Raw genomic sequence first — 14,765 nt, 5'->3', positions numbered from 1 at the left:
CAGCATTGTTCCTTGATGGACCGTCTGATGGGCAATACCCCCATCGTAGAAACTTGTGGAAGAAATAGGTGGAGTTTGTGGAAGCATTCAGGATAAAAGTTGGACAAGCCTCATCAGAAAAATGCATGTGAGAAACAACATGGAAGAAGAGCTGCTCTGGACTTCATGGAAGAAAGAGGTCTGATGAACAGTCCTTGCTATGGGCCCAACACGAGCATTAACTGTTTTTTTTTTTTAAATCAGGAAGTGCTTCCTGTTGGGACGGTTGAAAAAGACAAACTCTACCAACGCTAGCTGATGAAGATATTGCACGGAGAATCCCTCAAACAGACACACTGATGCTGAATAGTGTCCATAAGTGTTTCTATCTCTCTTTTGAGCTTTTGATCCAAATGGTGTTTTTCAGGATTTGGTCTGCAAAATGACCTTAACACAGGCACTGACTTGATATTTGGATGACAGTAAGTGCTAATTGTTGGGGTAGTCTTGCTTACCTTTCAAACCATCAGAATGAACAGTTGATTCATTTTATGCCATTTAATGTTTTATTTGTAAGTCATTGGTTCGAAGACGGCCCTAGTATCAATCGTGTTTGAACCTGATGCAATCATGTTCTGTCTTCAATCACTCTCAGATCACCTCAAAGGAACCACTGTTGATTCTTTTCTTCACAAGCGCTTCTCTTTGGGGTTGTCTTGGTTGTGACAATGCCCACAATGCAAAAATGTAAAGCATGGTTTTATTCAACAGATTGCAATCCAGGATTCCCTTTCCACCTGTTTAATTATCTCATCAGCATGATTACGCTGACACAAACACTGACTGTTTCTTGGTGAAGTAAGTGCTTCTTTTTGGGGTAGTTATATGCCATCTCAAACCTTGTCAGCTTCAGCTAAAATCAGTTTTTAGAAACACTTAAACTTTATGCACTTTCTCTTCAAGGTATTGTTGGAAAGTGCTTGAAAACCTGAGTGTCTTCCACAGGCTGAATGAGAACACATTAACACCTAATGTTTTGCATTCTTGAGGAGACTGTTGCTCTTTGTCTGTGTGACCTTCTGATGACCGTTACTTCCAACTTAGAAACTTGAGAAGAAGAAGATGGAGCGTGTTGAAGGATTCAGCATTTAAGATGGACTGTTGTCTTCAGAACAGAAAAACTGTGTTGGACTTGATGGACTTCATGCTGTGGCTGTGAAACGTTAATCTGGCAGGTACTGGCCCCCTTTACAATGTGTTTGTTGTTGAGTTGTTCATTTGAAACCACACAGCTTTGTGGCAGCCCTTTGTACATGGTAACAGGAATTAGAAAACTATGGGTTGTCTAGTGTTAAGGAATGGAAAATTGGCAGAAGAAATGCAAAAGGAGGATTTACCACTGGGACCACACTTACTCTAAGCTGCAGCATAGCTCCACAGCACTGGAACTATGAGGCTTACAGCTGTCCAAATAGCACTTTCATGTAATGTTATGCCATCACAATGTCAGGAGGCATGCATCATTTTAGCATGCTATATTGATGGGTTACTTCTATTGTGTTTGTTCCTTTCGGGTGTCCACCATTTATTGGTCAATGTTTGATGGCTTCCAATCACATTAGTTTATCATTGCATCTTTGTATGGTTTTTAAGTTGAAGCAAGCCAAACATTCAAAAGCCATTGCTCACAATCACAGAAAGCACTAGTGAATATCTTGTGGAGAATACGGGCATAGATCCCGTTACCTCTCACATGCTAAGCGAGCGCTCTACCACTTGAGCTAATTCCCCTTGACTGAGATGCTCACTCTTGCTAACTAAATTGCTAACTCAATAATGCGCCAGATCTATGTTTGTCGGATCCCATTTTGTCATATCTGGCCATGATTTGACCTCAAGTGTGTGATGTCAAACTCAACTCATTGTTTTTTCAGTTGCGTTAACTTGCTTCCAGTTAAATAGTTTGCTTCCCAGTTTTGGCGTTGTCACAGTATGTACAATGGAAAAAAAACAAGAAGACGAAACTAGTGTACAAGAAGGTTTTCAGACAGCAAATGTACAGTGGGCAGGACGAGGTGACCGAGTGGTTAAGGTGATGCGCTCAAGCTGGGGAACATTCGGCCAGGTAAGATGGGGAAGAAGGGGGGAGAGGGGGGAAGAAGGAAAAAGAGGGGAAAGGAGGAGAAAAGGGAGAAAGGAGGAAAAATGAAGAAAAAATGTGGAAATTTCTGGGACATAAACACATGTCTAGTGGCCTGGAGATGTTTTTACATGTTGACCCAGGTCTGTCATGCAGTGAACGGGATTTGAACTCGCAACTAGGTGCTGGGCCTGCATTGAAGATCACGTGACATGGCCTCCGTCAGATGACGCGGAGAATACAATTAATATGAAGTAAACCTGATATGTTTTTATATTGAGGGTTATCTTTTTGCAGACACACGCATCTGAAATTGTAAATATGAAGTAGTGAAAATATTTCAACACCTCATTTACTCATCTATTAATGTAATTCTGCATTTAGCTCTAATTCAATGGTAATTTCTGTTAATATTTCTTTTTTTTCTCTTTCTCAAAAAGGAGCTGAGGAACCAGAAGCGATGCAGAACAGGGAGTCATGGCAGGATTTCAGTGGCTGACCTTTTTTAGAATTTATTAACCTGTTAAAGTCCATTTTTATTGGCATGAAAAAAATAACATTGTGTGTGTTTATAAAATATTGTAGTTAATAGAATGTAAGGAACCTGTTCTGTATATGGAATACACACACACACACACACACACTATATAAATATAAATAACAAGAGCCTTTATATCGGTATGATATGTGTGTATATTTGTGTAGTGGCACTTCGTTTCTCTTCTTTACCACCACTTTGAAGTCAGTCTAGCAACTTTGTATTTATATTATTATAATAATAATTTTAGATATTTATAATAACATTAGATATTCATATGTGAATTGAATTGTAATAAAACATTTTTTTCTTACTAGTCTTGATTTCATTTACATAATTACTCATAATCACCACAATAAACATGTCAAACTCACTGTTTAATGTTCAGTCATTAAAAACAATAACATTGCTTTTGAATGAATACCAAAACAAAAAATTAAAACTATTTACAATCAATTTACAACTAATACTGTGCTGTTTAATCTTACTCTTAACTTTTACAAAAATATGAAAAAAAAAAAGAAAAAAACATTTTAAAAATGAGAATATATACAATAAACAACCACAACTATTTACAATTACTGTACAGCAAGTTTGGGGGCTGGATGCAGACCACACAGTCTGATGAAAATGGTCTCCACCAACCTGCAGCAGTCAGGCCATTGTGCAGGTGCACTACTTGCACCTAGCACGCAGCGGATTGTGCTCTCCACCCCTGGTGTTTTTGAGGGCTTCTTTGGGGTTCGGAAGCGTCCACTCAGAAGTCTGTCTTGGTGCCGCGCTGAATAAACAACCCGCTGCTTGTCCCCTTCGCTCAGGTTCTGCCAGAGTCCTATAATTTGGTCCGCCTGCAGGTTGCTGAGATAGAGAGAGGTCTGCTCCCGAAGCCCAACCAAGTACTCAGCAAGTCTGTCCACATGCTGGTATCCAGGCACATTCTGGTCATCAACAGCCTGCTAAAATCATTAAGCAGAAAACAGAAAATAGTTTAAAACATTTTAACAGTTTTAGTTTCAATATACGTCAACATGCAGAATGTAGAAAACAGCAGTGAATAACTGTTACTGACCAGTTTCTTCAGAGGTGTCCCCAGCCTCAGAGATGCTGGGAGCCAGTGGGGAGGAGGTGCCAGGAGCGAATGGGGAGGAGGCGCTGGGAGCAAACAGGGAGGAGGTGCCAGGAGCCAGTGGGGAGGAGGCGCTGGGAGTCAGTGGGGAGGAGGCGCTGGGAGCTGCTGTGGAGGAGATGCTGGGAGCAGGCTGAACCTCTATATCCAGCACTGTGGGGTCATCTGTGAGGTCAGAAAAACCCTCATCGTCCTCATCTGCCGCCACATCATGCTCCTCCACCAAGCGGGCAGTCTCCTCTGAGTCCGGGTTCATGTCCTGCAGGGCCTGACCAGTCTGCTGGAACAGATACTGCACTCCTATGAGCTCACCTGAGACACAACAACATAAATAAAGCACAATGCAGACTGGAATGAGTAAAAACCAATCAGCTCATCAGAATCATAAAATACATTAAATATAAATATAAATTTCCCCCCTCAGCAACACAGTTTTTCTGTGAGGAGCTGTCAGAGAGATGCAGCTTTGTACTTTTCCTTTGGCAGGTCATTCTGTCATTACCTGTGTAACGTGAGGGTGGACAGAACTCTGGTGCCACCTTTCTGCCAAACAGCTTCTCGTAGTTCTGGTTGACAGAATGCAGCAGATCACCAGAGTAGCAGCACAAAGGAGACTTCTCAGTTGCCATGGCAGCAACGCGCCGGTCCTGGTTCCACCTGTGCAGACCTTCCAGCAGGTAAACCTGGAAATTCAGGCTGTTGGCACTGGTCCCTACAAGTACAATGAAATGCAACATGAAATATCAAAAGCATTTTTGACATAAACATCACATCAAATGAACAAACACGCGTATAATAAGATACACATTTTAGTGTCACACACCTGGTATGAAGCGGTTTAGGTGCAGATGAAAAGACTCCAAGGAAGTAGAGCCTCTGGCACACCTAAAGACCGGCAGCCGCACACCTCCCTTGGTCAGTTCTCCAGTTTTAATGTAGAGCGCAACACCTGGTGGATCTTGGATGCACTTTACATGCTTCTTCTGGACCCGCCAGATGTGCTCCATCCTCTCCTGATCAAACAGAGGAACGCCAAGGGAGTCGTTGCCACGGGAGCCCATAAGTAAAGCAAACAGCTCCTCCAGCAGCTTAACTGTGGTGTCCACTCCTCGTGTCCTCCGTCTGCAGTGGAGAGCCAACTCCTCCCTGGTCAGGTGTCTGTTCACATCTGCAGATGACAGTCCCTGGTTCCGAAGCTGCTGGGCCTTGGCTTCACGCAACAGCGCTAAGTCAGCTGCATCCCACTCAAAAATGCACGCTGAGATGCGTGCCATGTAGAGTGGGTACAGCTGATGGGCATCAGTGGTGCATCCCAGGGCAAGCCGTCGCATAAAATGCCAGATGTCCAGCCGTACCAGAAGCTGAGGCCACCCGCTGAATCTAGCCTCCAGCTTTGTTGTCTCTGCAGCCTCAGCACAGCATCCACAGTCCACATACAGGACAACAGGGGGATCCACACTGGCCTGCTGGTACCTCCTCACCAGGTCACCAGCCATCCTGTCTAAACCAGCTCCCTCCTGAGCAGTCAGGACACTGATTAAAATCTGGCCATACTCATTTCCCACAGAGGTGAGCCAGAGAGCTGTCCCTTTGGCTGTCCCAGCCAGCTTCTTTGTGATCTGAAGCACAAAACATGAACAGAGACACACAATAAGATGGAGACATGTAGAAATCCAGCTAGTGGTTTATTGAAGCCTATTTTGCAGAAAATAAGATGATTCAACCTTTTTTGTGGAGTCCATCTTCAGAATGGTGCCAAAGGTTGATGTAATGTGCGCCTTGATGTCCTCCAGCCTGGTCAAGATGTCCTGGCTGTAGACGGACAGAAGCCACCTGCAGCTGGGCACAACATCTGGCTTTGGAGGTTCCGGGAACTTTACAGGCAGCAATCCAGGGCGCTGGAGGAAGCTCATGCACTCCGTGGTGTACCGCGATACACGTTGGAGCCACTCCTCTGTGTGGTTCTCCCTCAGCTGTTTCAGTACCCGGGTTGGGCTGTTGCCAAGGCCCCTCTCCCGCAGAAGCCGAATCACCCTCACGTCACAGGCATACCTTGGTCACAGATAAATATATCAGTAAGAATGTACAGCTTTGACTTGAACATGGAAAAAGAGAAAAAAGACACTACTCACTTTTGAGTCATGATGACCCGAAATTCTGACCTGTGAGCCAAGTCCAGCTGTTGGAGGACAGCCTGGCTCCAGGACACATGAGAGGCTTTACACCTGGCACAAGTCAGCGTCTCAGTGACCATGGTGTACATGCGGTCTATGTCCAGGACCCGCCGTGCCCTCTTGTGCAGCCCTGCTCCTGTCAGCTGATGCCCAGCACAAGAAGGATTGGGGCAGACCACCTTAACCTTCCACAACTTGTAAGGCATCCAAACAAGTAGTGGATGGGCAAAAAAGCGGTCTGGGGAAGGTGCCTGGTGGTAGAGGTGACTCGGCTGAGGTGGGTAGTACCACAGCTTCAGGTTGTCCTGGAGTTCCAGTCTGCCCTTCGCCCCCATCCTAAACAAAGCTTTGGATATCCACCTATGGTCTTCAGGTGGAAAGCCCTCTGCCCACAAACGGGGAAGCTGAGGAGTTGCAGCAGGAAAACAATGTGTAACTATACTTAGTTCTGGTAAAATACACTGCTGCAAAAGTATTCGTGTTTAAAGCACAGTGCTAGAACACTTACTGACACAGGAGCAGCCACTGGTGTCTCAGCTGGTACTGCTGGTGCCTCTGTTTGGGAGCCTACGGCCTGTATGAAGTTTAAGAATCAGATATTAAAATCTACAGGATAAATCTCTAATCCTGTACATTGAATGAAGTCTAGAACTACAGATGCTCGAGCTGAAAATGTAATCACTCACTGATATGGTAGTGCTGACTGGAGGAGCAGGTGTCTCCTGGTGTTCTGTGACCTGTTTCTATAAAACAGAGTCTAAGTCACATGTATTAACAACACACTTTTACACAGTTGACTTTTGAACCCCCTTTACCTGTGTCACTTTCCTGGCCATGGCAAGGTTTGGCTTTGCAGCTGCGCTAAGTGAACCACCATATCTTGGTTTGGTAAACTGAAAGTTAAGAAGCAAAAGACAAGCCATTTGATGAATCTATTGATAGTACATGTAGGAGCAACAACAACTAAATACCATAGACAAATTCAGTGGTGGTCGCTGTTTGTGGCCTTCAGCTCCCTTCATTTGTGTCAGCCCAGCAGACTGGGCAGCACCTGCAGCTGAAGTCTGTGACATCAGGGCACCCTGGACAGCAGGAGCTGGCTGGACAGCAGGAGCTGGCTGGACAGCAGGAGCTGGCTGGACAGCAGGAGCTGGCTGGACAGCAGGAGCTGGCTGGACAGCAGGAGCTGGCTGCTGTTTAATGGCAAAGTAGGTTTAACACTGGTCACTTTGTGATGTCATATTTGTACTATACTACAAAACTACTGTGTTTTTCGCCTACCATCTGGATGTGGAATCCACACACACATCTCCTCACACTACCAAACAGGGACGTCTGCCCATGCTGCATCATTGGACATTTCTCAATCTAAAAAGAACATTTGAAGATTTATCTCCATGTCATTCAGTTGTGTGTGTTGTAGCAGAAACCATTTTGAATTTTTACTTAATCAAATATTTATTAATGTGTGAAAATCCGGTTTATGCTGTTGCATTTAGTACAAATTAAGTATAAAAGTAAACACCTGATAAAGACACACATACCCTCTGATACAGCCCGTACCACTTCTTCTGTCTGGGTGCTGGCCTGTTGCCCTCACCTGGAGGCCATGATCCTGTGGAGGCGAAGCTCTTGAGGCGTGCCATCCAGACAGTGTCGGGCATTGCTTTGTGGGACTTCGATGCCTTTGGTTGAAGATGATTTAAAAGAAAATGGTAACAACATAAGAGCTTATCAAGCCTATACAAAAACTAAAAGAATAAAAACCCATAATGATTATGATGAGACACTGTCCTCAATGACTAGACCTAACGTCTGGTAATGATTAGGTAAAATACTCCAAAATATGTCCAACCACTCAATCACCTCAAGCCTGGTTAATAATATCTGGGACCTGTTATTAGTAAATATGATTTAAAAAAAAAAAAAAAAAAGCTCTGTCAGACAGGCCAGTTGTCAATCAGCAGCTCCTATATGGAGGATTGTGGATATATTATTACTACTGGCTTTAATATGGTCTTTAGTTTGTTATCTTGTATGACCTTCAGCTTCCTGTTTGGTCCCAGTACTGATATATTCTATATGTTGAGAAATTTTGCTGGGTTTGTTAAAGTACTTCATAGACAAAAGTTAGCTTGGCATGGTTATCCAACAGGACTAACATACTGACCCGAATACAGGACAGTACTGATTATAAAATGACCCCTATTTTCCCACTTTTTTTTAAACGCGGTAGTTTATGCCGACGACCATATATGATGATGGTTAATCCCCATGATGTGATTTTTATTTTAAATGTCTTAAGAAGCCGAGGGCGAGAATGAATAGGACATGACTGAAAACAAAGCCACATCTAACATAACCTCGGTGTAATAAGCACGTAAATAATATTTTATAGACCAAAGTTATCTTAGCTTTAATAGCTAACAACTTGGTTAATCCCACATATGAAACGTTTTTCATCGACTCGCTCGGGAAATGGGAATGGGAAAAAAAGACACGACTGTGAAACCAATGTCGAGTAACATCGGTGTAAAACCGGGAAATTTTTATTTTTACACATCGATGTACATCATACAGCATTTTCATGAATGAGCCGATACTTACCATGTCGCTAAATAGACCGCTTTCACTCGTAAATTCTTGTTCACTCCGACTGTTCCCAAGAACTTCCAATTTACATACGGATTTAACCTTCGATCTCCCGTAACCTTTACCTTCATTAAAAATTTTACACTGCGATACGTAACTTTCACGACGTCATTGGCCGTCTGCTTTCAACATTTCTCCAACGTGATTGGTCGGCAACTTCAACATTTTCAACATTTCTTGAACGTGATTGGCTAGAATCTTCAACATTTTCAACATTTCTTGAACGTGATTGGCCGGCAACTTCAACATTTTCAACATTTCCCCCGGACCATTCTTCGGCAGCTGGACTGCTAATCCATTGTGCTTTGCACGCATGGGTTCGAGACCCATACTCGTCGTGTTAGTTTGTGGCACAAGTTATCTCTAATCAAACTCAAAGCAACACACGCTGGTACTTCCAAAATAGCCCCACCTTATTAATGACACCCCAAAATGTAAAGCATAGTTTAATTATATTCAACAGTTTTGCCACCTGTTTACATATCTGGTCAGAATAATTACTTCAACACAAACTACTTCTTGGTGTAATGGCTACACTTACAACAGGAAGGTGGCCATGTGTCGGTTGTTGAATTGTTCATTTGAAACCACACAGCTTTGTGGCAGCCATGGTAATTGGAATTGTTCCAAACATCACTGTTGGGATCGGCTTGGTAGTGTTCTGCAAAATGACCTTAACACAGGCACTGACTTGATATTTGGATGACAGTAAGTGCTAATTGTTGGGGTAGTCTTGCTGACCTTTCAAACACTCAGAATGAACAGTTGATTCATTTTCAAGATTTGGTCTGCAAAATGACCTTAACACAGGCACTGACTTGATAAAGCATAGCTTATATTCAACAGATTTCAGTCCAGGATTCACACGACGCTTTATATATCTGGTCAGAAAATTTACCCCGACACAAACACTGACTTTGTTTCTCGCTGCAGTAAGTGCTTCTTTTTGGGGTAGTTATATGCCATCTCAAACCTTGTCAGCTTCAGCTAAAATCAGTTTTTAGAAACACTTAAACTTTATGCACTTTCTCTTCAAGGTATTGTTGGAAAGTGCTTGAAAACCTGAGTGTCTTCCGCAGGCTGAATGAGAACACATTAACACCTAATGTTTTACATTCTTGAGGAGACTGTTGTTCTTTGTCTGTGTGACCTTCTGATGACCGTTACTTCCAACTTAGCAACTTTAGAAGAAGAAGATGGAGCGTGTTGAAGGATTCAGCATTTAAGATGGACTGTTGTCTTCAGAACAGAAAAACTGTGCTGGACTTGATGGACTTCATGCTGTGGCTGTGAAACGTTAATCTGGAAGGTACTGGCCCCCTTTACAATGTGTTTGTTGTTGAGTTGTTCATTTGAAACCACACAGCTTTGTGGCAGCCCTTTGTACATGGTAACAGGAATTAGAAAACTATGGGTTGTCTAGTGTTAAGGAATGGAAAATTGGCAGAAGAAATGCAAAAGGTAGATTTACCACTGGGACCACACTTACTCTAAGCTGCAGCATAGCTCCACAGCACTGGAACTATGAGGCTTACAGCTGTCTAAATAGCACTTTCATGTAATTTTATGCCATCACAATGTCAGGAGGCATGCATCATTTTAGCATGCTATATTGATGGGTTACTTCTATTGTGTTTGTTCCTTTCGGGTGTCCACCATTTATTGGTCAATGTCAGTGGAAAGACATCCTTTCAGGATCCATTATGGATTCAGACTCTTGTTGATCTGAAAGTTGGATTGAATCCAGGTTTTATCCTGAATTGAATAATATTTTAACGGTGCCCAGCTAAAAGTTACACAGAACTGTGTCCTTTTCTGTTCCAAATCTTCATGAAGTAAACAGACTGAAAGCTAATTGACCAATCACCAACACCTAATGTTTTGCATTCTTCATGACAGCATTGTTCCTTGATGGACCGTCTGATGGGCAATACCCCCATCGTAGAAACTTGTGGAAGTAATAGGTGGAGGTGTGGAAGCATTCAGGATAAAATTTGGACAAGCCTCATCAGAAAAATGCATGTGAGAAACAACATGGAAGAAGAGCTGCTCTGGACTTCATGGAAGAAAGAGGTCTGATGAACAGTCCTTGCTATGGGCCCAACACGAGCATTAACTGTTGTTTTTTAAATCAGGAAGTGCTTCCTGTTGGGACGGTTGAAAAAGACAAACTCTACCAATGCTAGCTGATGAAGATATTGCACGGAGAATCCCTCAAACAGACACACTGATGCTGAATAGTGTCCATAAGTGCTTCTATCTCTCTTGTGAGCTTTTGATCCAAATGGTGTTTTTCAGGATTTGGTCTGCAAAATGACCTTAACACAGGCACTGACTTGATATTTGGAAGACAGTAAGTGCTAATTGTTGGGGTAGTCTTGCTGACCTTTCAAACACTCGGAATGAACAGTTGATTCATTTTATGCATTTTAATGTTTTATTAGTAAGTCATTGGTTCGAAGACGGCCCTAGTATCAATCGTGTTTGAACCTGATGCCATCAAGTTCTGTCTTCAATCACTCTCAGATCACCTCAAAGGAACCACTGTTGATTCTTTTCTTCACAAGTGCTTCTCCTTGGGGTTATCTTGGTTGTGATAAAGTCCACAATGCAAAGTAAAATTGAAAATAAAGCATAGTTTATATTCAACAGATTGCAGTCTTTGGAAACATGTTTCTTGCTGCAGTGGGGTTAGTTTTTATATAGTCTGTCAATACACTTTTGCTTCTCTTATTTTCAGGGTTTTTTCTTTTATCTTGCTTTCAATAGCTGCCTATTTTACCAAGAACTGGTGAAAGTCTTGTGGAGAATATGGGCATCGATGCCATTACCTCTCACATGCAAAGCGAGCGCTCTACCACTTGAGCTAATTCCCCTTCGCCACATGTGCTTGGGAAACTCAAATGCTGAATCTTCCAGCGTGTATGTCAATGTTTGATGTCATTTTTCGTATCTGCGAGTGTTTTGACCTCAAGCCTCACTGTGTGGTGTCAAACTCAACTCTGTGTTATTCCAATTGTGTTGAATCAATAATCAATAGTTTTTCTATCCTGGCAGACTTCCCAACATCTTTGGGCTGAGGGTGTTTACGCACTTGTTCAGGCGTTTCAGGAGATGGAGCTGGAAATTTAGCACGTTGGAATTTTTTCTTGGAAAACATTGACATTAATTGTTTAACTCTGTATTCCAGTTTAATACAATACACTGATCCATTGAATGTACTTGAGGTATGCTGGATCAGGAAGACATGGAAAAGTTGCAGAACAGCGGCCCTAAAGGAAAGACTCTGGACACCCGTGAGCTGCAGAGATACACTTACCGTTATCCTGGAAATCAGCTGGAAAACAATGTGGGAGGTAGTCATTGTGGATGTCGTCCATCAATTCGTAGTCAGGATCTGCAGATGGAAACTTGCCTCTTGTATGTGGATAAAAGGTGTCATAATGATGTCACAGAGCATCAAAGCAAGAAATCAGCCGCACCCATTCAGATGATGTCAGTATAGAACTTGAAACTTGCTTGGTGTTGCTTAGCAACAGCAGCAATACAGTTTCTAAATTGTGTATTAAAATAAATCATATTAGTATGATTAGTACGATATTAGTGTGATTGATCATGTTTAGTCTTAAATCACTCAGATCACCTCAAAGGAACCACTGTTGATTCTTTTCTTCACAAGTGCTTCTCCTTGGGGTTGTCTTGGTTGTGACAAAGTCCACAATGCAAAGTAAAATTGAAACTAAAGCATAGTTTATATTCAACAGATTGCAGTCCAGGATTCACACGACGCTTTATATATCTGGTCAGAATAATTACCCCGACACAAACACTGACTTTGTTTCTCGCTGCAGTAAGTGCTTCTTGTTGGGGTAGTTATGTGTCCTCTGGACATTTGTCTTCTTCAGCCATATATGTCTTTGGAAATTTCAGGATGAGATATATTTCAACTTTATGCACTTTCTTTGAAGGAATTGTTGGAAAGTGCTTGAAAGTTGGGTTGTCTTTCTGTCCTGACTTGAGAAAACCTGCACATTTTCCTCACAGTGGAAAGACATCCTTTCAGGATCCATTATGGATTCAGACTCTTGTTGATCTGAAAGTAGGATTGAATCCAGGTTCTATCTTGAATTGAATAATATTTTAACAGTGCCCAGTTAAAAGGTACACAGAACTGTGTCCTTGTCTGTTCCAAATCTTCATGAAGTAAACACACTGAAAGCTGATTGACCAGTCATCAACACCTAATGTTTTGCATTCTTCATGACAGCATTGTTCCTTGATGGACCGTCTGATGGGCAATACCCCCATCGTAGAAACTTGTGGAAGAAATAGGTGGAGTTTGTGGAAGCATTCAGGATAAAAATTGGACAAGCCTCATCAGAAAAATGCATGTGAAAAACAACATGGAAGAAGAGCTGCTCTGGACTTCATGGAAGAAAGAGGTCTGATGAACGGTCCTTGCTATGGGCCCAACACGAGCATTAACTGTTTTTTTTAAATCAGGAAGTGCTTCCTGTTGGGACGGTTGAAAAAGACAAACTCTACCAACGCTAGCTGATGAAGATATTGCACGGAGAATCCCTCAAACAGACACACTGATGCTGAATAGTGTCCATAAGTGCTTCTATCTCTCTTGTGAGCTACTGATCCAAATGGTGTTTTTCAGGATTTGGTCTGCAAAATGACCTTAACACAGGCACTGACATGATATTTGGATGACAGTAAGTGCTAATTGTTGGGGTAGTCTTGCTGACCTTTCAAACACTCAGAATGAACAGTTGATTCATTTTATGCCATTTAATGTTTTATATGTAAGTCATTGGTTTGAAGACGGCCCTAGTATCAATCGTGTTTGAACCTGATGCCATCAAGTTCTGTCTTCAATCAGTCTCAGATCACCTCAAAGGAACCACTGTTGATTCTTTTCTTCACAAGTGCTTCTCCTTGGGGTTGTCTTGGTTGTGACAAAGTCCACAATGCAAAGTAAAATTGAAAATAAAGCATAGTTTATATTAAACAGATTGCAGTCTTTGGAAACATGTTTCTTGCTGCAGTGGGGTTAGTTTTTATATAGTCTGTCATCACACTTTTGCTTTTGTTATTTTCAGTGTTTTCTCTTTTATCTTGCTTTCAATAGCTGCCTATGTTAGCAAGAACTGGTGAAAGTCTTGTGGAGAATATGGGCATCGATCCCATTACCTCTCACATGCAAAGCGAGCGCTTTACCACTTGAGCTAATTCCCCTTCACCACAGGTGCTTGGGAAACTCAAATGCTGAATTTTCCTATGTATGTCAACGTTTGATGTCATTTTTCGTATCTGCGAGTGTTTTGACCTCAAGCCTCACTGTGTGGTGTCAAACTCAACTCTGTGTTATTCCAATTGTGTTGAATCAATAATCAATAGTTTTTCTATCCTGGCAGACTTCCCAACATCTTTGGGCTGAGGGTGTTTACGCACTTGTTCAGGTGTTTCTGGAGATGGAGCTGGAAATTTAGCGCGTTGGAATTTTTTCTTGGAAAACATTGACATTAATTGTTTAACTCTGTATTCCAGTTTAATACAATACACTGATCCATTGAATGTACTTGAGATATGCTGGATCAGGAAGACATGGAAAAGTTGCAGAACAGCGGCCCTAAAGGAAAGACTGGACACCCGTGAGCTGCAGAGATACACTTACCGTTATCCTGGAAATCAGCTGGAAAATAATGCAGGAGGTAGTCATTGTGGATGTCGTCCATCAATTCGTAGTCAGGATCTGCAGATGGAAACTTGCCTCTTGTATATGGATAAAAGGTGTCATAATGATGTCAGAGAGCATCAAAGCAAGAAATCAGCCCCACCCATTCAGATGATGTCAGTATAGAACTTGAAACTTGCTTGGTGTTGCTTAGCAACAGCAGCAATACAGTTTCTAAATTGTGTATTAAAATAAATCATATTAGTATGATTAGTACGATATTAGTGTGATTGATCATGTTTAGTCTTAAATCACTCTCAGATAACCTCAAAGGAACCACTGTTGATTCTTTTCTTCACAAGTGCTTCTCTTTGGGGTTGTCTTGGTTGTGACAAAGTCCACAATGCAAAGTAAAATTGAAAATAAAGCATAGTTTATATTCAACAGACTGCAGTCCAGGATTCACAGGACGC

Source organism: Telmatherina bonti, assembly GCF_933228915.1.
Source record: "Telmatherina bonti genome assembly, chromosome: 11".
Lineage (NCBI taxonomy): Eukaryota > Metazoa > Chordata > Actinopteri > Atheriniformes > Telmatherinidae > Telmatherina > Telmatherina bonti.
The sequence above is the reverse complement of the archived record's forward strand: the minus strand, read 5'-3'. Positions refer to the sequence as shown.